The sequence below is a fragment of the Microtus pennsylvanicus genome, chromosome 13 (assembly GCF_037038515.1).
Source record: "Microtus pennsylvanicus isolate mMicPen1 chromosome 13, mMicPen1.hap1, whole genome shotgun sequence".
Lineage (NCBI taxonomy): Eukaryota > Metazoa > Chordata > Mammalia > Rodentia > Cricetidae > Microtus > Microtus pennsylvanicus.
Window position 1 is genome coordinate 50,078,892 of NC_134591.1, and position 26,641 is coordinate 50,105,532.

The window sequence follows — 26,641 nt, forward strand, 5'->3', positions numbered from 1 at the left end:
GCGCCACCACCGCCCGGCTACCATACATTTTCTTAAACTCAGTTGCCATCAGGACCACCTTTATTCCATTGTTATTACTATTGTCAGTGCTGGGGATCGAACCCAGGTCCACATGGTACACTCTCTGTCATTGCCTTCTGCCCCAGTCCTATTTCAATTATTTATGTTCCACATATTTGCCAAGAATCTCTACCTCCAGGAAGAGGGAAGTCTTTTCTTTTTCTTTCTTTTTTCTTTTTTTAAATTGTGGCCCCTAAGTCCTGAGGGTAAGGCCCATATTCCACTGTGTCTATCTGTTCTTATTCTTCTATTGCAGTCTGCTCAGGTATAAGAATATAAACCCTTGAAATTCATGGGTATGGGAAGTGTGAGGAAATCTATACCTGATGGAACAGTTGGGAAAATTCTTATTCCCCACAGAGATATTTCATAATTCTTTTCAAACCAGCTCGTGATACCTATCCTCTGAGTCTTCCTTCACCAAATCCAATCTCTTCTCTCGGCATTTGGTTTAGTTCTACTTGTTGCTGTTTCTCAAGTCGCTAGGAATTATGTACTAATTTTAGCTTCTTATTACACTGCGATCCTCCTGCAGGACATGGCTTTCGATCTAGTAGGACACCTTATTCAAAAGCCGCGCTAGTCTAATTAATTAATTATCAATCGTTTCTGTTGGGCGGGGGGAGGGGGGATTGATTGGCTTATCTTGTATTTACGTCTCGCCCTCTTTGAGACTCTCTTAGCTTTTCCCCCAGGTGTATTCTCTGCTCTTGGGTTCCGCTTTTTCAACACACTGTCGCTTCTGTTTTTACCTCCACTCCCTTCCTATTGGTTCCCTTCGTCTTCTAAGAGTTGGCGCCCAGCGTTGCTGATTGGCTTCTCTGGACGCCCATTGTGCCCACCCTCGTACCACGTGGCCTTCCTAGCGTTCATTGGACAACCGTACCAGCTCGTTTGTCAAAGATTGACGACCGATTGGCTGCTCTGAGGGAGGCCTGAGGAGGGGCGGAGCCCCCGGAGGCCCCGCCCCAGTCCCCTGGCCGCAGGCGTTTCAGACGCTCACCCGCGGGGAGCCGAGAGTTTCCAGCTGCCCTCTGAGTCCTAGCGGCGAGCCGCCTCCGGGCCCCGCCGAGCAGGCGGGGAAAGCAGCCCAGACCGCAAGGCCATGGCAGTAGGCTGCGGCTTCTGCGCTGCCGCTGGCCCCGCGGAATCGCCGACTTCTGCGCGAGGGACCCCCACCTCCTCCGCAGGCTAAACAGCCACGGCCGGCAGCTGCTATGCTGGCTCTGGGCCGCCGCCTCCCTCGCCCTCCGGCCCTCGCAGACGCCCCCTCGGTGGCTCGGTCCTGCCTCAGGTAACGTCGGGAGAGTCTGAGGAACGAGGCTCACATCCCTACCGCGCACGCAGCCTCGGCTCTCTGGTCGCCGAGCACTGGCCAGCCTGGTGCCTTCCTTGAGATTCTCAAAGGCAGGGGACAGTCTCTCGTCCGTCCCTTTCCACCTCCCCGTTCCTTTTCCTTCTCACTTCCCTCAGGGTCCCGGGATAGTCCTCATCTCCTCGATTCAGAGGCCGGGAACCCGTTGGAAGTTATACTTCGAATCGACATCGTGGTGTCTGACCTTCCTCACTTGTGAAGTTCTGGAAGGCTTTGCGTCCGGCTCCCCTGCTGAGCGTCTCTGCACCCTCTTCTGCCGCTGAGATCTGGATTCCTTCCTTGCCATCAAACGTGCCCATCCCTCCTAAACACCCTGACTTCTAGCCTGAGAGACTTCCTCCTTTCTCCCTCTTTTTACTAGTTTACTTTTTATACTTCTTTCTGAAGACCCTGATCTAAGCTACAATTCGGATTTAGCTGGAAATAAAATCCAGATTAGTCGGGTTGAGAAACTTTGAATTTATATGTCTGAGAAAGACTTGTCAAAGAAGTTGGACTTTATTCTGTAGGCACAGGGAGCCTTTGAAGGTTGTGAGCAGGAGCTTGATATGGATTATGTGTGGAAAATGTGAAGGAAAGATTGAAAGTAAAGACGGGAGAGAAGAAGGCCTCCGTAGGCAGACTTGAGCTTTTGTGGGTAAGAAAGGATGAATGAACTTGGATAGTTGTAGGAAAATGAAGAGAATGGCATGAAATTCCAAGATTTTTCAAAATAGGGTTGAGAGGTTTTTTGGTTTTGCTGCTTTTGTAAGTAAGGGGTTTCTCATTGGTTTATGGTATTGGGCTGGTGGTGTTAATGGAAGCAGAATGAGAAGCAATTTTGAAGAAAGATAAATTTGGTTGTGACCAAGTTCAACTCGAGTTTTTCAGATAGAGCTGGAAAATTGGGGATAAAACTGAGAAAGTTTGGCTATAAAGACATGAAGTTGAGAGTGTAGAGAGACTATATAGGGATTCTTGAAACCTTAGTAGGAGATAGTAATCCTGAAAGCAGAGAGTTGGGCTGTGGGTCGGAAGCAGCATCACTGAGGACAACACATTGACAGAGAGGTTTAAAGGGCCAGGAGAAGGGCTAGACCAGAGTCACAGTCGCCAAAGGAAGAGAGTTTGAAGGAGGGAGGGAATATTACCGTGTCAGGTGCTCCAGAGGGCAGGAGGTTCCTTAGCCTTAGAAGCAAGTGCCTTAGCAGTTGGGAGTTCACTTGTTTTCTTTCCAAGGCAACCCATGGATTTAGGAGCAAGCAGAAGGTAGTAGTGACTAAAAGGTTTTCTTTTCTTTTTCTCTTTGTTTGCTTGAGTTAGGGTTGTGTGGCACAGGCCAACCTGGAACTATGTGTGTGTTAGCATACTGGCCTTATTTTTATTGTCATCAGTTATCTGTGAATAAATCAGTTTTTTTCTGGAGGTTGAAGGAATTGTAGTGAGTTTCTGGTGTGAGCATTATAGCCATAGGGATTAGCAGTGGAAAATATGAAGGATTTGTTATTGTTATTATTATTGTTGTTGTTGTTGTTTTGTTTTTCAAGACAGGGTTTCTCTGTAGTTTTGGAGCCTGTCCAGGAACTCACACTGTAGACCAGGTTAGCCTTGAACTCACAGAGATCCACTTGCCTCTGCCTCCCGAGTGCTGGGATTAAAGGCATGTGACCACTACTGCCCAACTGAAGGATTATTATTATTATTATTATTATTGATTTATTTTATGTGATGAGAGGTTTCTTGTTGCCTTGTTTTGAGACAGCATCTCACTGTGTAGCTCTGACCGGCTTGGAACTCATCATGTAGCTCACGATGTCCATGTATGGTGTATGAGTGTTTGCCTGTGTGTATATTTGTTTACCACATGTGTGATGGTGCCCTCAGAAGTCAGAAAAGGGCATTTGATTCCCTGGAACTAGACTTATGGATCGTTGTGAGCTGCTGTGTATGTGGGGGCTAGGGCTTGAATCTAAAAGAGCAACAATTCTTCATCTGTAGCACCAAAGATGAAGAATTTTTTTCTTTTCTTTTGGTTTGTTGAAATAGGGTTTCTCTGCATAGCCCTGGCTATCCTGAATTCAGAGATCTACCTGCCTTTGCTGGGATCAAAGGTGTATGCCACCACCAGATTTTACATTTTCTCTAATACCCTAAAGAACAGGAGGATGGGGAGAGAGTGGGCTAATCCAAAACTGGAATTTACAAAGCAGAAATATAAAATGGTGAACCCCTTTACACTGCTTCTGATAGTGTGGGATCTATAATCAACTGCACAATATAAATTGTAGGTTATAAGAAGTAAAATCTGGAGTTGAAGAGATGGCTGAGCTCAGCTGGCTGCTCTTCCGGAGGACTCAGGTTCAGTTCCCAGTGCCCACATGCCAACTAGCAACTATGTGTAATCCCAGTCCTGGGAAACCCAACACCCTCTTCTGACCTCTTTGGGCAATGCATGCACACAATACACAGACATACATGTTGTCATTCATACACTTGAAATAATAAACATAAATAATAAAGTCTTTAAGAAGGCTAGTGTACTTGGAGAATGAAGAGGTAGCCAGAAATGTGGTTGAAGACCAGATTTTATAAGAATACATGATTGGAAAGTTCAGAGTACTTTTAAAGCAAAGGGAGAAAAAAAGGTGTAACTGCCTCAGTGCTGTTGAAAGGAAATGGAGTTATAGGTTATTAAAATAGTGCAACAGTGTTAGTGGCTGTGTTGACTATGTCGTTGTATGGATGTCATAATTATCCAGTATGATAGCAGGAGACAGAGTTATTATTAGGTTCTATCGGTGAGACCTGTTATCACCAAGGAGGGACTCAAAATGGAGATTCTTTGGGGCTTATCAGAAACTAGTATTCAGGGGCTGGAGAGATGGCTTAGAGGTGCTTAGAGGTTAAGAGCACTGTCTGCCCATCCAGAGGACCTACATGGCAGCTCAGAACTGTCTGTCCCTCCATCCTAGGGATCTGGCTCACTTGTATGGACATTCCTGCAGGCAAAACAACAATGCACATAAATAATGATAAGTAAATTATAAAAATAATGTGTATATATATATAAATATATATAATGTACAGATGGTACAGATGTTTGGTTCTGAATTAACAGTGATGGTCTCAGATATCTGGGTGATGTCAGTGCACGTTGTGATAAATGTTTGGGATGGTCTCCCAAACACTAGCCTATGTGATTTGGCACTTAATTCTGTTTAAGACATGTACATGCTAGGAGGCGAATAATCTGCTATCTGAGACTCTGCAGTAATGCTTTCTACTAATGGGTCAAGAAGAAAATTGTTCCCTGGCTTATTTAGAGCAGAAAGGGGATTTGCTTCTAAAAATGTATTCCTCCTTTATATTAAAGTGCTTATAAATACATTGTTAATATCACACACTTCATTTTGTTCTGAAATATGTTTTATTGGAGTTTGAAATCTGGGATGGGGCTTGTATGGGAAGTTTATCTCCTCCTGTTAACAGAGCCTAATCATTACATTGTTTGTGTGGGTGATGGTGAATGTTTTGGACTAACAATGGGCATTATGCTGTCTTCCGAGTCATCAACCGAAGATGACTTCAGTGTGGTCTCATTGTTCAGAGGGTCGGCTGCTAAAGAGCATATTTGTAATAACGTGTCAACCATCCATTCTTAACATTTTATTTTTTGCTATTTGTGGGTGTGGGTGTGTGTATGTGGAAGTAGAGGACAACTTGCAGAAGCTGATTCTGAATGTTGCCATGTGGGTCTTGGGGACTGAACGCAGGTCATCTAGTATGGCAGCAGGTGGCCCTCTGCTGTTCTGTAAAGGCAGTGTGGAAAAGGGAAAACATTGGAAATCTTCATTGAAAATCAAAACTGAGATTGTGTTATTAGCTGTCTGGTTATAGGGATTTACCTTCTGTAAGCCTTGGTGTTTTGTTTTCAGTTTGATGTGTGTAGCTGGGTGCTGTGGGCCTCCTCTCTTAGCATTTAGAAGGCTGAAGCAAGAGAGCGCAGCCTGGTCTACATAGTCAGATCCTGTTCCAAAAATACCCAAATCGTGTACTCCTCTCTTGGAATTTGTCCTCCTCTTGGGAACTCTCATCACTTTCCCTTAATGCATGTTTGCTCTGCTGAAAAACAACAACAAGACAAAATACACGTAAAATAAAACATGCAAAGAGTCCTAAATAAGTTATATATATATATATATATATACATATATATGTATATAGTGTCTGAAAAATAATATATTCAAGTGGTGAAATACAAAATAGTTTGCATTACATTGCATAACATAGGATTTTATATAAACAGTTTCAGTCTCGTTACTCTTCTGTGTACCCAGCTTCAGGGTTCATTCCTTTCTCCCAACCAGTTTTTAAAACGCTATGGGGGCTTGTTGCTGAAGAGGACCCCAAGGTATTTTTGTTTTGTTTTGTTTTGTTTGTTTTTCAAGACAAGGTTTCTCTGTGTAGCACTGGTTGTCCTGGAACTTGATCTGTAGACCAGGATGGCCTCAGACTCACAAGAAACCTGCCTGTCTCTGTCTCTGGGGTGCTGGAATTAAAGGCGTTCACTGCCACTGTCTGGCCTAATTTTCTATTTTTCATGAAAAAGCTGATGGTTTCTCACAGTTCTGCCCTCCGTCTCAGTAGGCTTGTCTTTCATTTCAGTATATCTTTGAGAGCTTCCTCGTTGTTTTTAAACACCTACGTGGTATTCCATGGAATTCTTTTGAATGTAGCTGGGTGTGGCAGTGCATACTGGCAGTCACAGCACTCTGGAGGCAGAGCAGCAGGATCTCTGAGTTCAAAGCCTGCCTGGTCTGCAGAGTGAGCTCCAGGACAGCCAGGATTACATAAAGAGACTCTTATTCAAAAACAAAACAAACATTCCCATTGCCCCTCCCCTCCTCACCAAGTGCGTTTGGTCCTGAGATGCCTTCTTGGAGCTTTGGGGTTTGTCTTTGTATTATGTCACCCTGTCTTAGGACCATATTTTATAGATGGTTGGCTGGGCCAAGTGGTACAGAGTGGAGGTTGAAAAACAAGGGGATCACGTCTGGGCCTCCAGGGAAATCTGAAGACATCTAGTCACCTCTTTAAGTTTGCTAGCGGCTGAGACCAGGCTTTGAATGGAGGAGCCTGAATTCAGGAGCAGGAAAGGATTGATGTTTCTTGGTGGAGTACAGACAGGTCTCTTTAAATATCAGTCCTGTTTCCTGCTGAACTAGTCCCACAAGGCTGCTCTGTACTTGGCACTAGGACTACTCAGAATTTAAAAAGATTTTCCATAGGCTGGTGTGTGTGTGTGTGTGTGTGTGTGTGTGTGTGTGTGTGTGTGTGTGGTATATAGCATGTTCAAACCTCAGTGACCTAAGAAAAATGGGAGGCCACCTTTCTACCTTTCTACCTTTGTGGCCTTCCTATCTGTAGAAATAAAATCTGACCAGGTGTCTAAAATAACAGGACAACAACCACCCAACCAACCAAAACAAAACAAACATGATTGGCGGAGGCTACGAACACAGCAAATTTGAGGCCAATGTAGACTACGTGAAATCTTGTTTCAAAAAAAAAAAAAAAACGAAACAACAAAAAAATTAGTTGATGACATGGCTCATGGGTAAATGCTCTTGCCACAACTTAATCCCTGGGGCCCATGTGGTGGAAGGAGTGAACCAATTCTCACAGGTTGTTCTCTGGCCTCTAAACACACAGATAAATGAAACGTAATAGAAAAAAGTTTTAAAGAAACACCGAAAAGCTGTTGAATATGTGTATGGTGACTTGTTTGTTATGTACATTCCTTTAGCTTGTTAATATCCTAAGCAGTGCTGTAATGGAGACTTTGAACATGTCATGTGCAAGAGGATTTGCAGGATAAATTTACAAAAGCAGAATTTTTAAGTTAAAGTTGATAACCATTAATTGCTTATGTTCCTTCCTTCGGCATTTTCCCCATCTACATTGCCTGTTTACTCAACTAACATTGCCTGTGTCATAGCTAATGCTTAAACATTATGTGTTTACTTTGTACTGTGAATACTGTTCTGGGTGGTTTATACACATTTACCTCATTCATTCTTAGCAAAATCCCTCTGCAGTGGGCACTGATACTATTTTTCAGACAAATGCATTCAGGAATGGTTGAAGTGCCCAAGTTCATGGCCTCCAAACTGCAGAAATCCAGTAAGCATTCTGACTGGAGGGTCAGCATTGTTAATATTATGCCCTGCTGTTATCAGTCTTGGATTTTTGCCAGTGTGATAGATAGAAGTGATAACTCAGAATGGTTTTAGTTGTTTTAATCATGCTGAGACGAAGTGTCTTTTATGTTTGAGTCATCCCCATTTCCTGTTCTCTGAACTACCCAGCTTAAAGTCTTCCACATAACTTTTCTGTTGATTCAAGGATCTCTTTCTTTCTGATCTCTAAGACTTTATAAGAAGTCCAATGTATGCTTTACAAGTATTTTTCTCTTTTTCTTCTTGGATGCAAGGTGTTGAACACAGGGCCTCATATCTAACACCAAGAGTCAGCCCTGTTTTGATAATTACTTTTCCGATGTCTTTTGTTTTATTCCCCTATAGAAGTTCTAGATTTTTATGCTCATAAACTTTTCAATCTTCTTTTATGGCTTTTGGATTTTGAAATATAGGAAGAAAGGCTTTCCGAATCTTAGTCCTTGCTTTTCGAATCTATCCAGTTGGAGCAAGGTTACAGAATTGCTTGTAAGGGTCAAAGTGCTTTGTGAACTGTAAATCATTAGACAGATGAAATATAATGTTATTTATTAATTTATCTTCTGAACAAGTTGTACAGAGGCTGTCATGTTTTCCTTTGTATTAGAATAGAATGATATAATTTTATTTGTATAATATAGAAAATTAGAAGCCGGGCCTGGTGGTCACTCCTTTAATCCTAGCATTTGGGAGACAGAGGCAGGTGGCTCTCTCTGAATTCAAGGCCAGCCTGGTGTCATAGTTAGTTCCAGTCCAAATAGCCAGGGCTCTACAGAGAGAACCTGTCTCAAAAAGAAAAAAAAAAAAAGGAAGAAAGAAAAAAGAAAAGGAAATTTGGATGGTATTGGTCCTACTGCTAATGTTTTCCTAGGACAGTTTACATGGGCTCTTTTTTTCAAATTGGTTTCCACAATGAATTCACTGTGGTAATCTTGATAAATTTGCATATTTTATTTTTAATATAATACATTTTTCATTCATCAGATATTTATGGAAATAACACACTGAAGGAGAAAAGGCAATACAGTATAGACATCATTACTGAAAACTGTATAACATCATACCAAAAAGGACTTGACTTTAGGAGTTAGTTTCTAACTGAAGGAAAGTTCTACTTTCAGAAATCTGTAAGCAGAACAGCACATTCTAACTTCACCTTAAGACTCCACCTCAGACTGGCATGCTGAGCAAGGGTGTTCTTACTCTTTTTAGGAGCTCCTTCTTAACTGTCAAGTCCTGGGACTCTTTCTTTTGGAGTGATTTCAGCCAGTAGGTCATTAGCAATAAAGCGTTCTGGTTCTTTCTCTTTAAGACTTTACTGTGTGCCTTCTCTTGGTCTGTCCAGTCACATCCGATTAATTTATTTCTGAGCAACTCTTTTTAAAAAAGACATTTAAAAGAAAATTGTGGGAGGACTGGAAAGATGACCCAGTGGTTAAGATCACTGACTATGAGCCAGGTGTGATGGTGCGTGCACCCACACGAGTGGATCTCCGTGAGTTCAAGGCCAGCCTGGTCTACAAAGAGTTCAAGGACAACCAGAACTGTACACAGAGAAACCCTGTCTCAAGCAATAACAACAGAAAGATGACTGGCTGTTCTTGCAGAGAACCTGGATTCAATACTCACCTTCAGGCTCACAGCCATCTATAACCCCAGTTCCAGGGAATCTGATGCTTTCTTCTGGCTTTTGTGAGCACTGTACACACACATGCAGACAAAATGTGCAGGCAAAACACCACCAGTACACACAAAATAAAAACGAAAAAACCCTCTGTGAGTGTGTGTATGTGTGTTTATGTCACATGTGTTCAGGTGCCCAAGGAGACCAGAAGGAGGTGTTAGATCCCCTGGAGTTGGAATTGTCGGCGACTGTGAGCCACCTGCCATGGGTTATAATTTCTGAACTCAGGGTCCTCTGGAAGAGCATCAAGGACTCATTATTTCTGCACTTTCTCTAGTGCTTCTGAAATTATTCACAGTGTTTTCTGTCTGCTGTTTTTATTAACATTTGGCTAGTAGATGCTCTTATCTGTGAAGCTTTTTTTTAAAATGAGCATTGGTGTTTTGCTTACATGTGTGCAGTTGAACTTTCCTTTGGGCTGCTAGCTCACAAGAAGCGACACTGAGGCTTATTGTTGATTATAAAGCTCGTCCTATGGCTTATGCTTGTACCACTAGCTCTATAACTTAAGTTAAACTATTTCTGTTCATCTGTGTTGCCACATGACTTGTGTCTTTTACCTGTCCTCCTGCATGTCTGTTCCTTCTGTGTCTGTTGGTGATTCCACCTTTCTTCTTCCTAGAGCTCTCTCTGTCCAGAAGTCCCTATTAAGTATTTAGCTTTGTATTAAACCAGTCACAGTGGCAATCTTCACAGAGTGTAAAGTAAATTCCACCACATCACGTGTGTGTCTGTGTGACAGTGCCGGATCCCCTGGAACTGGAGCTACAGATACAGAGCTGCCATGTGGGTGCTGGAAACTTAGCCCGGGTCCTCTGTAAGAGCAGCAGTGCTGTCAACTACTGAGCCATCTCTCCTGCCCCTTATCTTTATTCATCTTGCTAACTGACATCATTTTAGACTGTCCCTTCCAGCAGTAGTCCTTGCACTGAGATCATTTCCAATCACACTTTCCAGCTGTCTGGCTTTTTTGTTGTTGTTGTTGTTGTTGCATATTTTGGTTTGTTTCTTGTATTAGAATCTGACCAGAACTTTTAAATTGTTTTTACTCTTGCATTACCTACAATTCACAAATGTTCATGCTGTTTTTTTCTGAGTATAATTCTTGTTGATTGGCATGGATTTATAACTTTGGGAAACTCAGAAGAATTGTGATTATCAAAGTAATGCATATTGCCAGGCAGTGGTGGCTCACACCTTTACTCCCAGCACTCTAGAGGCAGGGGCAGGTGAATCTCTGTGAGTTTGAGGCCAGCCTTGTCTACAGAGTGAGTTCTAGGCCAGCCAAGGCTACACAAAGAAAAAGCAAAAAACAAAAAAAGCATATTACTAGTGAAGAATTGGAAAATAACAAAAACAGAAGAAGAGGAAAACATGAAGCTAGTGCAGTGGTATGTGCCTGTCATCTCGGTACTCAGAAGGCTGAGACAGGAGGATCTGAAGTTTGAACATAGCCTAGACTACATAGCAAGGCTCTTTCACAAAGCTAGGGATGAAGAAAGAATTGGCAAGTAGAGAAGATTTCACAAGATGTAAGCTTCTCATCATCTACCCATCTTAGTGTTCTATTGTGGCAAAAATATACCATGACCAAGACAACTCTTAGAAAGCATTTTCCTTTTTCTTCCCTTTTCTCTTTTCCTCTCTTCCTCTCCTCCTTGTTCCCTGCCCCCCCCCCTTTTCTTTCAAGATAGTGTTTCTCTGTGTATCCCTGGCTGTCCTGGAACTTATAGACCAGGTTGGTCTTGAACTCAAAGAGATCTATCTGCCTTCCTCTGCCTCCCAAGTGCTGGGATTAAAAGTGTGTGCCACCAACCATCAGGCAAGAAAGCATTTAACTGGGGCCTTGCTTAGAGTTTCAGGGGTTTAGTCCATTATCATGGCAAGGAGCATGGTGGCATGCAGGTGAGTGCTAGGGCAGTAGGCAGAGGGAGAGAGCAGTTGGGCCTGGTACAGGCTTTTGAAACCTCAGAGCCCACCTCCAGTGACACACTTCCTCCAAGAAGACCACACCTCCTTATCCTTCTAATCCTTCCATAAAGTGCTACCTCCTGGTGACCAATCTTTCAAATATATGGGCCTAGAAGGGACATTTGGCCATTCTTTTTTTTTTTTTTTAATTTTCGAGACAGGGTTTCTCCGTAACTTTTGGTTCCTGTCCTGGAACTAGCTCTTGTACACCAGGCTGGCCTCGTACTCACAGAGATCCGCCTGCCTCTGCCTCCTGAGTGCTGTGATTCAAGGCATGTACCACCACCTCCCGGCTCATTTGGCCATTCTTATTCAAACCACCACACAGCACAAGATTCACTAGTTAATAGCTATTTTGAACACTTATCATTTTGTGCAGTCTATATTGGTAAGCTCTCAAGGTCATAGCATGGTTTCTGGCCTCTAGAAGGTACTAAATAAAGTATTTGTTGACTAAGTGAATGAAAGAATAAATATATTTTTTTACTTAGAGTTTGAATCTTGGTAAAGTAAGATAGCTCAGTTAGTAAAGTGTGTTTGCTATACAAACATGAGGATTTGACCCAAGTCCGATTTCCAGATTCAGATAGAAATCTGGGATATAATGATATTAATGATACCTATAATCTCAATGTATGTGTGTGTGTGTGTGTGTGTGTGTGTGTGTGTGTGTGTGTGTGAGAGAGAGAGAGAGAGAGAGAGAGAGAGAGAGAGAGAGAGAGAGAGAGAGAGAGCGCCTGTGGGGTTCCCTGGCAAGATCCTGTCGCAGACTGTCTTAAAAACAAAGTGGACAGCTCCTGAGGAATAGCACCATAGTCTGACCTCTGTCCTCCATAAGCACACGTGTGCACATGCACCAGAACATACCCTCAAACACACAAAATTTGAATCTCAACAAAAGGTCAAACCAAATCCAAAACAATAAAGTTTGAATCTCAATATCAAAATCTTACTTTCCCCCTCAACTGTATATTGACTTATATGCAATATTAAAATTTATATACCATAGTTCATTTGAAGGTGAGCAAGTTCAATTCTAAGATGTTATGGAGCTCATAGTCCAGTGAAGAAAGCAGATAAGCAACAGTCAATGTACAGTAAGATAGCTGTAATAGGATTTGTTCAGGACAGGAGATTGAAAGGTCAGAGAACACTTCATGTTAGTTGATTCCTGAGAACCGTGTGGAAGAAACCAATAAGAACACACTAGAGAGAAAGAGTGCTACATGCATGGGCACTGCAGTGTGAGCTACAAAAGAGTAGCTTAAGGAACAAGGGATTTGTTCTGGCTCACAATTCAAGGGTGCAGTCCTTCGTGGTGAAGTCAAGGTGGCAGGTACTTGAAGCAGCTGGTAATGTCTCATTTATAATCAGACAGCAGAGAGAGAATGAGTTATCTTGCTACAACTGCTCAGTTCCTTTTCTCCATTGATAACATTGATGTAGTCCAGGACTGAAGCCAGGAGTGGTGCTGTTCACAATGTGTGGGTCTTTTCACCTGAATTAATGCAATCATGATGATCCCCATAGGCGTGCCCAGGAGAGGTGACTCAGGTGATTCTCAATTTTGTCAAGTTGACAGTTAACACTAACCATCATCAGTTGACTATATCTATGGACTATGGATAGGAGGGCCGGATGATGGCTCAGCAGTTACAAGTATGACCGCTCTTCCAGAGGACCCATGTTTAATACCCACATGGTGTCAAATGACTGTTAACTCCAGTTCCAGAGGATCTGATACTCTTCTGACCTTTGCAGCCTCTGCATGCACGTGATGTACAGACAGCATACAGGTGAACAAAACACCCATGTTTTGTGTTTTACATAAATAAAATGTTTTTCCATTTTATTTATTCGTTTTTGTTTTTTTTGAGACAGGGTATCCTTTTGAAACCCTGGCCACCCTGGAACTTGCTCTGTAGACCAGGCTGGCATCAAATTCATAGAAATCTGCCTGCCTCTGCCTCCTGAGGATTTAAAGGCATGCGCCACCACCGCCTGGCCAAAATATTTTTTTAAAGAAATAAGAAAAAGATAGCAGTAGGGATTAAATAAGGAAGAGTGTTGTTATATATAAAACATTTAAAAAAATTTACCCACCATGGATAATAGATTGTAAGGTATGTGACTTAGGAGTATGGAATACTCAAAAGACATTTGCTAAATACCAGTCACTAAGAGTAAGAATGAGGGACTGGAAAGATAGCTGTAGATGGAAGTTTCTGTCCCACCAGGTCCTGCAGCCATTTAGTCCCACATACATACACAGAGGCTTATATTAATTATAAACTGTATAGCCTATTGCTCAGGCTTATTACTAATTAGTGCTTACAACTTAAATTAGCCCATAATTCATATCTATGTTTAAGCCATGTATCTTTTCTCTGTAAGGCTTTCTCATCTTGCTTCTTCTGTGTCTGACTGGTGACTGTGTCTCTGGGGTGTTTTTTTTTTTTTTCAGTCTCTGTCTTTCCTCTTCCCAGAATTCTCCTAGTTTGGTTGCCCCGCATATACTTCCTGCCTGGTTACTGCGCAATCAGCGTTTTATTAAACCAATATGAGTGACAAATCTTTATAGTGTACAAGAACATTATCCCACAGCATTTCCTTTATTTCTTCTCAAAACAAGAATGCTGAATTTAATCTTTTTTGTTTAGCTTTTTTTCTCTGATCATTACCCATAACAACTTGTAACCAACACTCTAAACTATGATAAACAGCCATAATCCATTTTTTAGAAACGTGGGTGTAGTTTTCTAGGTTACTACCTGCTGATTGGGGGCACTGGTAATCTTTGAGAGACCCTGAGAAAATTTAAGATTATGGTCAAATCCTGACTGGAGTATTCTGTGTGGCTGAATCACCTCAACCAGAGTCACCTTGAAGCTGTTCTGGATGCAGAACTCGGAGGAAACTGCAACAGAGGTGCTCTGAAATGTTGGACCATCTGGGCCATCGGCTCCTATCAGGTTTTTTTTTGGGGGGGGGTCTTCCTCGATCAAATCTGATTTTTCTTTTTTTTTTTAAATATTTATTTATTTATTGTGTATACAATATTCTGTCTGTGTGCATGTCTGCAGGCCAGAAGAGGGCACTAGACCTCTTTAAAGATGGTTGTGAGCCACCATGTGGTTGCTGGGAATTGAACTCAGGACCTTTGGAAGAGCAGGCAATGCTCTTAACCACTGAGCCATCCCTCCAGCCCCAAATCTGATTTTTCTTAACCCAGAATGAATACACAGCTTCTCATTTCCTGTGGAAATAAAAGCAGAACGTTTTCCCCAAAGTAACACTTTTTTAATTTAAATTTTGAAGTCAAGATATTTTTTTAAAACATAAAGGTTGGTTTAATCTGGCAGCATTTATAATTAAATGTCTTTTACAAGCTGTTGCTCCTTCCTCAGCAGTCAAACAATTCAAAGACAACACAACAATATACAGTATCTAGACTCTATATATTTTTCATCTTTATGTGTTTTTTTTTAATTACTCTATTTCTTTTTTAAGGACTTTATCCTTTTTCTCTTCTAAGCCTACATATATTTTTAAATACACTGTAAATCATTTAGAGCTTTTTTTTTTTCAGTTTAAATCTATCTTTACTGTATATCTCTTTTTCTGACCACGCAAGTCTTTAATCTGCAAAGTGGCATGGCTAGGATTAAAGCTGCAGCATTGGCAGCTGTCTCCGCCCCATTCCTTAGCTTACTGAGAGTCAAGCTTTATGGCAGAGGTACTGGCCAGAGCCATGTTTGTTGCCACAACTCTGCAGAGTTTCTAGGTCATGCCACCAGCAAGAAACATGCCACTGGCTGCTCATAAACACTATTTAAGAGTTTGGTAGCAGGGCCTCTTAAAAGAACCTTTTTTTTTTTTTTTTTTTTTGGCCACTGATGCCTAGTCAGAAAGCCACTCAAAGGAGCTGTGTCTCTGCTTGCCTTTAGTAAACATATCCCACCTGAGAAAATGTTGTTGCCAAGAAGCTATGCTTGACTCGGTTTTTGTTGTTGTTGTTGTTGTTGTTTTAATCTAGAATCCCTTCCCAAGCTCTCTCAGGTTTTATGTGGATGTAGTTGCCCCACGTTGGGCACCATTTGTAGATGGAAGTTTCTGTCCCATCTAGTCCCACAGCTATGCAGTTCCAAATAAACACACAGAGGCTTATGTTAATTATAAACTGTTTGACCTATTGCTCAGGCTTACTACTACTACTGACTAGTTCTTACAACTTAAATTAACCCATAATTCTTATCTATGTTTAGCTATGTATCTTTTCTCAGTAAGGCATTCTCATTTTGCTTCCTCTGTGTCTCTGATTTTCCTCTTCCCAGAATTCTCCTAATCTGGTTGTCCCACATATACCTCTTTCCTGGCTACTGGCCAATCAGCATTTCATTAAACTAAAATGAGTGACAAATCTTTACATTGTACAAGAGCATTATCCCACAGCAGATGGCTTAGCAGATAAGAGTGCTTATTGCTCTTTCAAAGGACCAGAGTTCAGTTTCCATCATCCACAAGAGGCAGCTCACAACTAAATGTGATTCCAGCTCCATCTGATTTGATGATTTGATGTCTTCTTCTGGACTCTGGGTACCCGCACATAACATAGCATACATTCACATAAACACAATATATGTATGTGAAAACAGAGAGTTGGAATGATGTCGATCATCAGAAAGTGCTGTGATAGCTGGGATGAGGACTATCACTTAAGCTGGATGGAAGAAATGACGTTAAAAAGGTAGCACAAGTCGGGAGGAGGATTGGGCTATTTACTTTTCTGTTTTCACTATTTCGTTCCATCCACACTCCCAGATTAGGCTAACTCTATTTCTCTCTCAACCCCTGCCTCTCGAGACAAGGTCTCTCTGTGAAGCTTTGGAGCCTGTCCTGGAACTCACTCTGTAGACCAGGCTGGTCTCGAATACACAGAGATGCACCTGCCTCTGCCTTCTGAGTACTGGGATTAAAGGTGTGTACCACCATCGTCCAACTTGGAACATAGTTCTTGAAAGCCAGGCTAAACAGTTTATAAGTAGCAGATATCACTGAACATTTTAGACCTCTTTTGTTGAGACAGGATCTCATGTTGTAGTTCAGGCCGGACTCAAACTGATAGCCATCCACCCTCAGTCTCCTCGGTGCTGGAATAAAGGGTTGAACATGGCTTCCAACTGTCAAGTGTGTCATATGAGAACTGTCATAGGTTCCTTCTACCTAGTCTGAAATGTTGACATCTTTCATGCCTGTGAAATAGTGGGGATATTTTTTTTTTTTTTTTTGGTTTTTTGAGACAGGGTTTCTCTGTGGCTTTGGAGCCTGTCCTGGAACTAGCTCTGTAGACCAGGCTGGTCTCGAACTCACAGAGATCCGCCTGCCTCTGCCTCCAGAGTGCTGGGATTAAAGGCGTGCGCCACCATCGCCCGGCTAGTGGGGATATTATTAAATAGAAATATGTTTAGTATTTATTTACTGGCTATTGTTTTAACTGTTAGCCTCATATTAAGTATTTGAATAAAGTAATATATGCTACAAAGCCTATGTTTTTCTTTAATTGGAAGGAGAGACTTTGTAAGCGTCTAAACATCTGGGCAGGAGATGTAGCTCAGTTGCTGGAGTGCTTGCCTAGTGTGCATGGTGGTGCATGCCAGTAATCCTATCACTTGGGAGGTAGGAGCAGGAGGATCAGAAGTTCATTGTCATCCTTGGTTACGTAGTTTTAATTTTTAAAATTTTACTTCTTTATTTATTCTGTATGTGGAGGGGTTATTGCACACATGGGAGTGTCAGGACAACTTTCAGGAGGGAGTCTTTGCTTCCCATGGAAGCAAGGATTGAACTCAGGTTGTGAGATCTGCTCCAAAGGTGTTCTTACCTGCTGAGCCATCTGTCTTGCTGGCCTCACAGTTTGGTCAGTTAATAGATGGTATTCCTAGCCAGATTTGGTGGTTTATACAAAATAATTCCAGGACTCAGGAGGATGAGGCAGGAGGTGGAGGGGTTGGTGCAAATTCAAGGTGAAGCTGGGTTGCAAAGTATGTTCTAGCCAGCCTGGACTACAGCGTGAAACTCTGTTTCAATAAAACAACAAACTAACAAACCGAACAAAAACTACAGGGATTCCTGTAATGGTTAAGAGAATTGAACTAATTTACCTTCAAGTGCCTTTATAACTCTCAGCCTCAGTTTTTATTTTATGTTGTGGTCCAGTGCCTGGCCTGAGCCTGGTAGATCTAGTTTCATAGATACCCAAACGATCTAATACGTGTTTAAGAACTATTTGTCTGGTGCTAGTAGGTGCTGTTGCCTATATCTGCAGCTAACTAAGTAGGGGATGCCAGTTTTTATGCTAGAATGCCTTTGGGTTGAATGGCATTACAACTTATTACTTCATAGCAAGGTGTCAAGCCCAGCAATATTGCTTTTAGTTTTTTTCTTTTTTTCTTTTTTTTCTTTTTGGATTTTCAAGACAGGATTTCTCCGTAGCTTTTGGTTCCTGTCCTGGAACTAGCTGGAACTAGACCAGGCTGGCCTCGAACTCATAGAGATCCGCCTGCCTCTGCCTCCTGAGTGCTGGGATTAAAGGCATGTGCCACCACTGCCTGGCTTGCTTTTAGTTTTAATTGTGCAGCCATCCTGAAATTTGTCTATATGCTGTATTGGTCCATAGAGCTGACTTGTCTTGTAGATTTGCTGTGTGTTTGGTCTTGAAACACAACTAATATGCTTGTCAGTGCTCCTGTCCTGGAAAATGAATGACCAATTTACATATCACACATAACAAACTTATTTTTAGGTCAGTTTAATTTTTATCATAATAGGAAAAAATTAGTAGGATATCAGCATCTTCTATTTGTATTCTTTTTCTATTCTTATATATAGGTTGTAAAAATTGCTGTTTCCTTTACTCTGAGTCTTTATCACCAACTTCATTCATAATTGGATGGACATTGAAGATTTTCAGTGTCAGCTGACAATATTCTATTCTGTTATCTGTTAATTGATAGTGCTTTAGTATATTGTAGAATTTTATTTGTGCCTTCACTATTGTGAAATGTCGTTTGGCTTGTCTTTGTGATATTAATGTATAAAAACAAATCTGTGGCTTGGGGAATATAGCACAGTTGGTAGAGTGCTTGCTTAGTAAGCACAAAGCTCCAGGTTGATCCGCAGCAGGGCATAAAACAGGGAGTGTCCACTCACATCTGTGATCCTAGCACCAGAAGGGTCAGGGGTTCAGGGTCATCCTCAGCTACTGAGGGACTTTGAGGTCAGCCTGGCCTTCCAGGAGACCCTGTCTCAGAAAGAAAAAGAAACAAATACTGTACTATTAGAATAGCAAAGAAGGAATGGTAGGGGATTGGCATATTTTTCCTGCTAGTTTTTCATCCATTCCTTAGGAAATCTGTTTGGTGGGAAGGGCATAACAACAATAAAACAAATGAACAAACCCCAGAACAAACAAACAGCAGTACAACAGCAACAAGAAGTCTGCTAGAACCATTGGTGGTTTTTACTGTATGGTCATTAAATGACTCCAGGCTTTCAGTTGCTGGAGAGACAACATCTGTCTCCATTTTAGTCTCTTGTTCGAGGAGGGTAGAGACTTGCTGTAATGAACAGCAATGTAGCTATGTCTGTGGAGGGAGACACTTTATAGTGCTAAGTGCTTAGCTTTGGAAACTTAGCTTTTGAACCCTAAGTCTGTCATTAATTAACTTCCAACAAGTCTTAATCTGACAGTCTTTTTTGTTGTTGTTTTAAGTTTTTTGAGTCAGTGTTTCTCTGAGATCACCCTGGCTATCCTGGAACTCCTGTAGACCAGGCTGGTCTTGAACATAGATATCCAACTGCCTCTGCCTCCCACGTGCTGGTATTAAAGGGTTGTGCCACCACTGCTCGGCTAATTTGACAGTCTTACTCCCTTCCTCTTTTTATTTGGGACAAGGGGAAGGGGAATTGCTTTTTAGATCAGTTCCACCCACCTCTATCTCCCATTGCCTGGATTAGGGTGTGTGCTGCCACACACAGTGCCCCCCCCCCCGTATATGGGATAATGTGTAGTTTGTAGAGATGTCATGAGATTAAACATACATAGAATAATTGATTGGGTCTGGAGAGGTGGGTTAGTGGTTAAGAGCACTGGCTGCTCTTCCAGAGAACCCAGGTTTATTTCCCAGCATCCACACAGCACTTCATGACTGTCTGTAGTAATAAGGGCGGCGGGGCTGCGTCCCCAGCACCCCGGCTGCCTGGCTAGCTTATGCCCGAAATAACAACACACAAACTGTATTCATTTAATCACTGCTTGGTCCATTTCTATCTAGCCTCTTCTAGGCTAATTCTCACATATTAATTTAGCCCATTTCTAATCATCTGTGTAGCGCCCCTAGGTGCGCTTACCGGAAAGATTCTAGCCTATGTCCATCCTGGGTCGGAGCTTCATCGCGTGTGTCTGCCTGGGAGCTGGGAGCATGGCGTCTCTCTGAGGCGTCTGCTCCCGAGAGGAGAGCTGTGGAGTCTGAGCTCACTTCCTCTTCCAGCGTTCTGTTCTGTTTACTCCTCCCACCTATCTTCTAACCAATGAGGGCCAAGCAGTTTCTTTTTATTTAACCAATGACCTTCCTCCATCAACTGTCAGGGGATCTGACACTTTCACACAGGCATACGTGAGGCAAAACACCAATACACGTAAAATAAAAATAAAAAAAAATTGGTGTCTGCAGCTCTCTAAAGGAGCATCTCAGATATGAGGGCAACCTGAGAATTTTAAAGTTTCTTTGGAAAAATAAAACATATAATATTGAGTATAATATATTTAGTCCACTCCTCCTCCTCCTCCTCCTCCTCCTCCTCCTCCTCCTCCTCCAGGGTTTTTCTGTAGCTTTGGAGCCTGTCCTGGAACTAGCTCTTGTTCCAGGGCAAGAACTCACAGAGATCTGCCTGTTTCTGTCTCCCAAGTGCTGGAATTAAAGGCATGCACCACCACCACCCAGCTGTTCACTGTCTTTTTAAAATTTTTTCCAATCATAAGTTTTAAAAGGTCACATTTAAATTTTTACTTATTATTTCTTTACTTATTTATTGCATGTATCCATAAATACACTAGTTCAGGTGAAGGGCTTGGACAGCTTTTCTGGAGACAGCTTTCTCCTCCTACCATGTGCGTCTTGGGGATGGAACTCAGGTCATTTGGCCTGGTGGCAGACACCTTTGCCCACTGAACTGTCTCACCAGCCCGATTAACAACTTTTTTTTAAAAAAATTACTTATTAAGTATACAGTAGTCTGCCTGCATATGTCCCTGCAGGCCAGAAGAGGATACCATATCTCATTACAGGTGGTTGTGGGCCACCATGCTGGGAATTGAACTCTGGACCTTTGGAAGTGGAGCCAGTGCTCTTAACCTCTGAGCCATTTCTCTAGGCCCACAACTTTTTTTTTAACTTAAGATTTTATTTATTTATTATGTATACAGTGTTCTGCACTGCATATATACTTACATATGTGGTCTGCCTGCAGAAGAGGGCGTCAGACCTAATTACAGATGGCGTGAGCCACCTTGTAGTTGCTGGGAATTGAACTCAGGACCTCTGGAAGATCAGGCAGTGCTCTCTAAAGGACCTCTGAGCCATCTCTCCAGTCCACTGATAACTTTTAATTGTATCTATTTTCTTTCTTTTAAAAAGTCTGTGAATGGATGTTCTGCCTACATGTGTGTCTGTGTGCCGTGTAGTGTCTGAGGACATCCTGGAACTGGTGTTACATACAGAAGGCGGTGCACTGCAGTGGTGCGCTGGGACTTAGCCCTGCAGAGCCATCTCTCCAGCCCTGTGCTTACTTTATGACAACTCAGTTTCAATGTAAATAAAATTAACAGTAAAAAAGGAATCTCCTCTCCCTTCCTCTCCCCTTTCCTCTCTTGTTCCTCCATTTTCCCTCTCTCCCCTTCCTCCATCCTCTTCTCCCCCCTTTCCTTCCCCGTCACTCTCCTCTCCTTTCCTCTCTTCTGTCTAAAAGTCTTCAAGTTGTAGCACAGGCACTAAAATGTTGTATTTGACCACGCGCACGCCTTTAATCCCAGCCCTTGGGAGGCGGAGGCAGGCGGATCTGAGTTTGTGGCCAGCCAGGTCTGTGTGGCAGTGCTCTTCTAGGCCATTCAGGGCTATATAATGAGACCCTGTCTTAAAAACAAACAAAATATGTTCTTGTTTGCTTGTAAGTCACGTAATTTTGACATTTTTGAAAGACCACTGAAGACCATTTTCTGTTGAAGGACAAAAGTGATGAAGCTTTTCCAGCACAGGGTTTCTCAGCTGGGTGCTGCTGGCATTTCAGACAGGACAATTCTTTCTTGTGCACTGCAGGACATTTAGTTTCCCTGACTCCTGCCCACTAAAATACCAGTATTGCCTACCCCACACCCCCAACATTGTCATAAAAACCCTTCCTTGACAAGATGCCCAGCCTCCCACAGGCAGAGATTTTCACATGCTTCTCTGAGAAAACAGTTGAGACTCTACCTGTAGTAGCATTTGTATGAAACAGGTCAAGCATTACCATTTTTCATGTTTTGTGTGAGCATTTGCTCAGTGAAGAATGCTTTTCTAGCACGTGCAAGACTCTAAGTTCCTCAAGGCCAGCCTGGTCTACAAGAGCTAGTTCCAGGACAGGCTCCAAAGCTACAGAGGAACCCTGTCTTGAAAAAACCAAAACACAAAGGCTCTAGGTTCCATCCCTAGTAATAAAAATAAAATCCAAGTTGTTACAAATATAAAGTTACTCATACTTATCCATTGAAAAAGGTTTCTACATAGTGCTAAAATTCATGTTTTTCTTCCTTTTTTATTTATTTATTTTTGATTTTTAGAAACAGAGTTTCTCTGTGTAGCCCTGGCTGTCCTGGAACTCACTTTGTAGGCCAGGCTGGCATCAAATTCATAGAAGTCCGCTTGCCTCTGCCTCCCAAGTACTGGGATTAAAGGCGTGCACCACCACCACCACCCGGCCCTCCTTTTATTCTTATATAAGGTCTCATGTAACTCAGGATGCCCTCAAATTCACTATGTAACCAAGGATTCCTTGAATTTGTGATCCTCCTGCCTCCACTTCCTGGTTTCTGGGATTGCAGGTTGTGTGCCACCACATCTGATGGTGTCAAGGGTTGAACCTAGGACTTCGTGAATGCTATGTACACGATACTAACTGGGCCATAACCAGGCCCCAAAATGCATGGTTGTTTTTGTTTGTATTTCGGGACAGGGTTTCTCTGTGTAACAGTCCTAGCTGTCCTGGAACTAGCTCTTGTAGTCTAGGCTGGTGTCTGCCTCCTGAGCGCTGGGATTAAAGGCGTGTGCCACCACTGCCTGGCCAAAATGTTTATTTTTCTATCATATCTTTTGGTAACTGTAAGTTATTTTAGTGGTCTGATCCTCTAAAAACTTAAATTTTGAGGGGTACTATAATTATCGAAAGGTAATATTCCTGGGCTGGTAGATGGTTCAGTCATTAAGAGCACTGATTGCTCTTGTAGAAGACCTGGGTTCAATTCCTAGCACCTGCATGACAGTTCACAACCATCTCCTTCTAGTTCCACAGGATACGATGCTTCTTCTGGCCTCTGATGGCACCAGGCACTCATGTAGGCTAGTGACTCATGAATTAAAAATAAATGCACCTTTTAAAAAGGTGATATTCCATACATGAGACCAAGACGAGTAATCCAGAGACAGAAAACATTTTAGTCTCACACATTTCAAATAGTATATTTTCTGATTTTAAAATAAATTATTTTCAGATTTAAAACCTCAAGAGTGGCAGTTGGGCATGGTGGCACATGTCTAGACACAGAGTCGGGCAGATTTCTGTGAGTTCAAGATCAACCTGGTCTACTGTAGTTGTAAAAATAAAATGCTGCACAGTTCCCCGAGGGGTGGCAACAGACAGGGCTCCCAGGCAGGGAGCCACACAGCGGGTGAGACACTTTGGCAGGTCAGCAGGTCCCATAAGGAGCTATGGCAGGTGAGAGACAAAGATGGATAGTCACTCCATGCAGAGAGGTTGGTTATTTAGTGGGTTATGGAAGGGAGGGGGAAGGGGAGAGAGTAGGAGAAGGAGAATGAGGAGAGAGAGGCAGAGAGAGAAAGAGAAACAGAGGTGTGGGGGAGAAGAGAAAAGCTACCCCTTAGGGAGAGAGGAAAGGAAGAGCTTTGCAGTAGGATTTGTCTTGTCTCTTGAAGGGACAGGACAGACCGTTACATCTACAAAGTGAGTTCCAGGACAATCACGACTGTTAAACGGAGAAACCCTGTCTTGAAAAAACAAAAACAAGCAAAAACCTAACAAAACATCTCAGTGTTTGGAAGGATTGGACTCCAAGTTGTCCCTTGACCTCCACAAGCTCAGTATGGCTCAAATACCTGCTTCTCCTAATTAATAAATACATATTTTAAAACAAAACAACCTTCCACCCAAACCCAGCGTGTAGTTTTATTTAATTTAATTTTTTAAAATCAGGATCTCACTATGTCTTCTTGGCTGTCTTGGAACTCACAGTGTAGATCAGGCTGATCTCAAATGCAAGTGGATCTCTTCCTGCCTCTGTCTCTTGAGTGCTGGATTAAAGATACATGCAACTATGCCTGGCAACTTTAAGTATTTCGTTTATTAATTTGTGTGCATCTATGTGTGTGGTAGCGTATGTCTCAAGGCTGCACTTAGGTAGAGGTCAGAGAACAGCTTGCAGGAGTTGGTTCTCTCCTACCACCTCGTGAGTCACAAGAGATGGGATTCAGGTTGTCAGCAGGTGCCATTATTCTCTCCGCTGAGCCTATCACCGGCCTTTGTGTTAGGTAGGGTTGTGTGCTACTTCATGCTGTTCCTGACTTTTATAGATAGTAAAAATTTGTCAGAAAGCCAGGTGTGTTGGTGCATGCCTTTAATCCCAGCACTTGGGAGGCAGAGACAGGTTTCTGAATTCAAGGCCAGCCTGGTGTATGGAGCAAGTTCCAGGACAGCCAGGGCTACACAGAGAAACCCTTTTCTGAAAAAACAAGAACCAAACCAAACCAAAACAAGAGTAAAAAGAGATAGAGGAATTGAAGAGGAGGGTCAGTAGTTAGAACACTTACTGCTCTTACAAAGGACCCGACCTTGACTCACAGCACCTAGGGATTGCAGCACACAACTGCCCGTAACTGTGGCTCCAGGGGAATTCATGCCTACACTCATGTGCACAGACACATATGTACATATAACTTCACAATGGACATGAACACTCCTACACCCCTCGCAAATGTACATACATGTCATGCACATTTATATAATAACAATTAAAATGTAGTTATTTAGTGGCTGGCCATGAGGACAGAAGCCACAGGTTGGGCATTTTCCTTTCTCAGAATTTCTAAAATGTATTAATGGAGTCCTTACATGGAGGGGACTGTACGTTCTCCCATTCATCTTAGCTGACTGGTGACTAATGCTACTTTAGCATATAAGAGGGTCTCAAAACTAAATATGTTTCCTATACATTCTTTTCTACTTTAAACCTATGACCTGTGTAAGTTAAACTCTTTTGAAAGTTCCCATGGTGGGCGCCGGGTGGTGGTGGCGCACGCCTTTAATCCCAGCACTCGGGAGGCAGAGGCAGGCGGATCTGTGTGAGTTCGAGACCAGCCTGGTCTACAAGAGTTAGTTCCAGGACAGGCTCCAAAACCACAGAGAAACCCTGTCTCGTAAAAAAAAAAAAATTTTCCTATGGTGCTTTTGTGACGTTAGTGTGGGATAGAAATACTCTTTGGACCGAAATCTGGAGTGGAACAGCAGAATAGTCTGAGAATCTGCAGGCTTGGCTTGTGTATTGGTTTGCAGTTTATTCGCTGGACAGCCTTGTGTTTTCTTGGCCCACACATGCCAATTAACTCTTATGTTAGCAATAGACTTAAGAAAAAGAAAAAAGATTGAAAACTTTTATTTTTTAAAAAGTTTTAATCCAGGGCTTGAGGGGTGAATACTTTTAATCCCGATTTTAGGAGGCAAAGACAGGGGTATCTCTGTGAGTTGGAGGGCATCCTGGTCTACATAGAGACACCCTGTCTCAAATAATGAAAAACAAAACAAATTTAGAGTGTAAGAATATACAATACTAAGAAAAAGTATTTGTCAGATACCAAAGAAACCTGGGACGCTGAGAGTCTCATCATAAATAATGATTTTATTTTAAAATTAAATTTATTCTTTTTGAGACAGGGTCTTGTATTATTTGTATTGCACTATATTGAACTTTTAAAAATATGTATGTTGGACCCGCCCTTACCAAAGCCATGGAGGCAGTTCCCCCACTCTCCAAAGCTGAGTATCTGAAGTTACTTGTTTGGGGCACATGCCGGCCAGGAAGGAGGTTCAGAGTCCCTTTGGAAGAGGTACAAAAAAGGACCAAAGCCGGGAGGCACCACTGGCAATGGATTGCGGATTGTTGATGATGATATGGGCTGGGCAGTTATCTCTACCGCTAAGCCGGAAAAGAAGGAGGAAGAGGATGGAGATTTGCCTGTGGTGGCTGAGTTTGTGGATGTGCGTCCAGAAGAGGTAAAGCAGATGGAGGCCTTCCGCTCCAGGGCCAAATGGAAGCTCCTGGGAGACCACAGTGGAGATGGACATTTCCATCATGATGAACGAGATCCAACTTCTCCTAGGAGGGCTCTTCATGACACCCCAAATCCGTCTCCTTCCAGGAGTACCGATCATAATACCCAAGATCCATCTCCTCCCAGAAGAGTCCGTCTCTCTCCACCTCAAAGGAGTCCCCATTCCGGAAAGAAGACTGTATTTCGAGACAAGTCTGGTCCGAAGAGGAATTTGAAGCTGGAACGCCTGGAGCAGAGGAGAAAAGCAGAGAAGGACTCAGAACGAGATGAGCTCTATGCCCAGTGGGGCAAAGGGCTTGCTCAGAGCCGGCAACAGCAGCAGAATGTAGAAGATGCCATGAAGGAGATGTAGAAGCCTCTGGCCCGCTGTATCGATGATGAAGATCTGGATTGGATGTTGAGAGAACAAGAAAGAGAGGGGGACCCGATTGCCAACTTCATTAAGAAGAATAAGGCTGAGGAGAACAAGCACAAGAAAGCGAGGCCTCGCTATAATGGTCCTGCACCTCCTCCCAATAGATTCAGTATCTGGCCTGGCTACCGCTGGGATGGAGTGGACAGATCCAATGGCTTCGAACAGAAGCGCTTTGCCAGGCTCGCCAGCAAGAAGGCTGTGGAGGAGCTTGCCTACAAGTGGAGTGTGGAGGACATGCAGCTTCTCCGAGGCTGTGCGGTGCTGTGG

The 26,641-nt window shown here is 42.6% G+C and overlaps 1 protein-coding gene across 1 annotated transcript in view; it reads left to right on the plus strand.

Moving 5' to 3' along the window:
* Nucleotides 1–1,030: 1,030 nt before the first annotated feature.
* Nucleotides 1,031–26,641, plus strand: part of Tesk2 (testis associated actin remodelling kinase 2) — a 105,560-nt gene continuing 79,949 nt past the window's right edge. The window contains exon 1 of the mRNA XM_075946416.1: nt 1,031–1,354. The gene's annotated coding sequence lies outside the window, so the exon portion shown is untranslated. The remainder of the gene's footprint in view (nt 1,355–26,641) is intronic.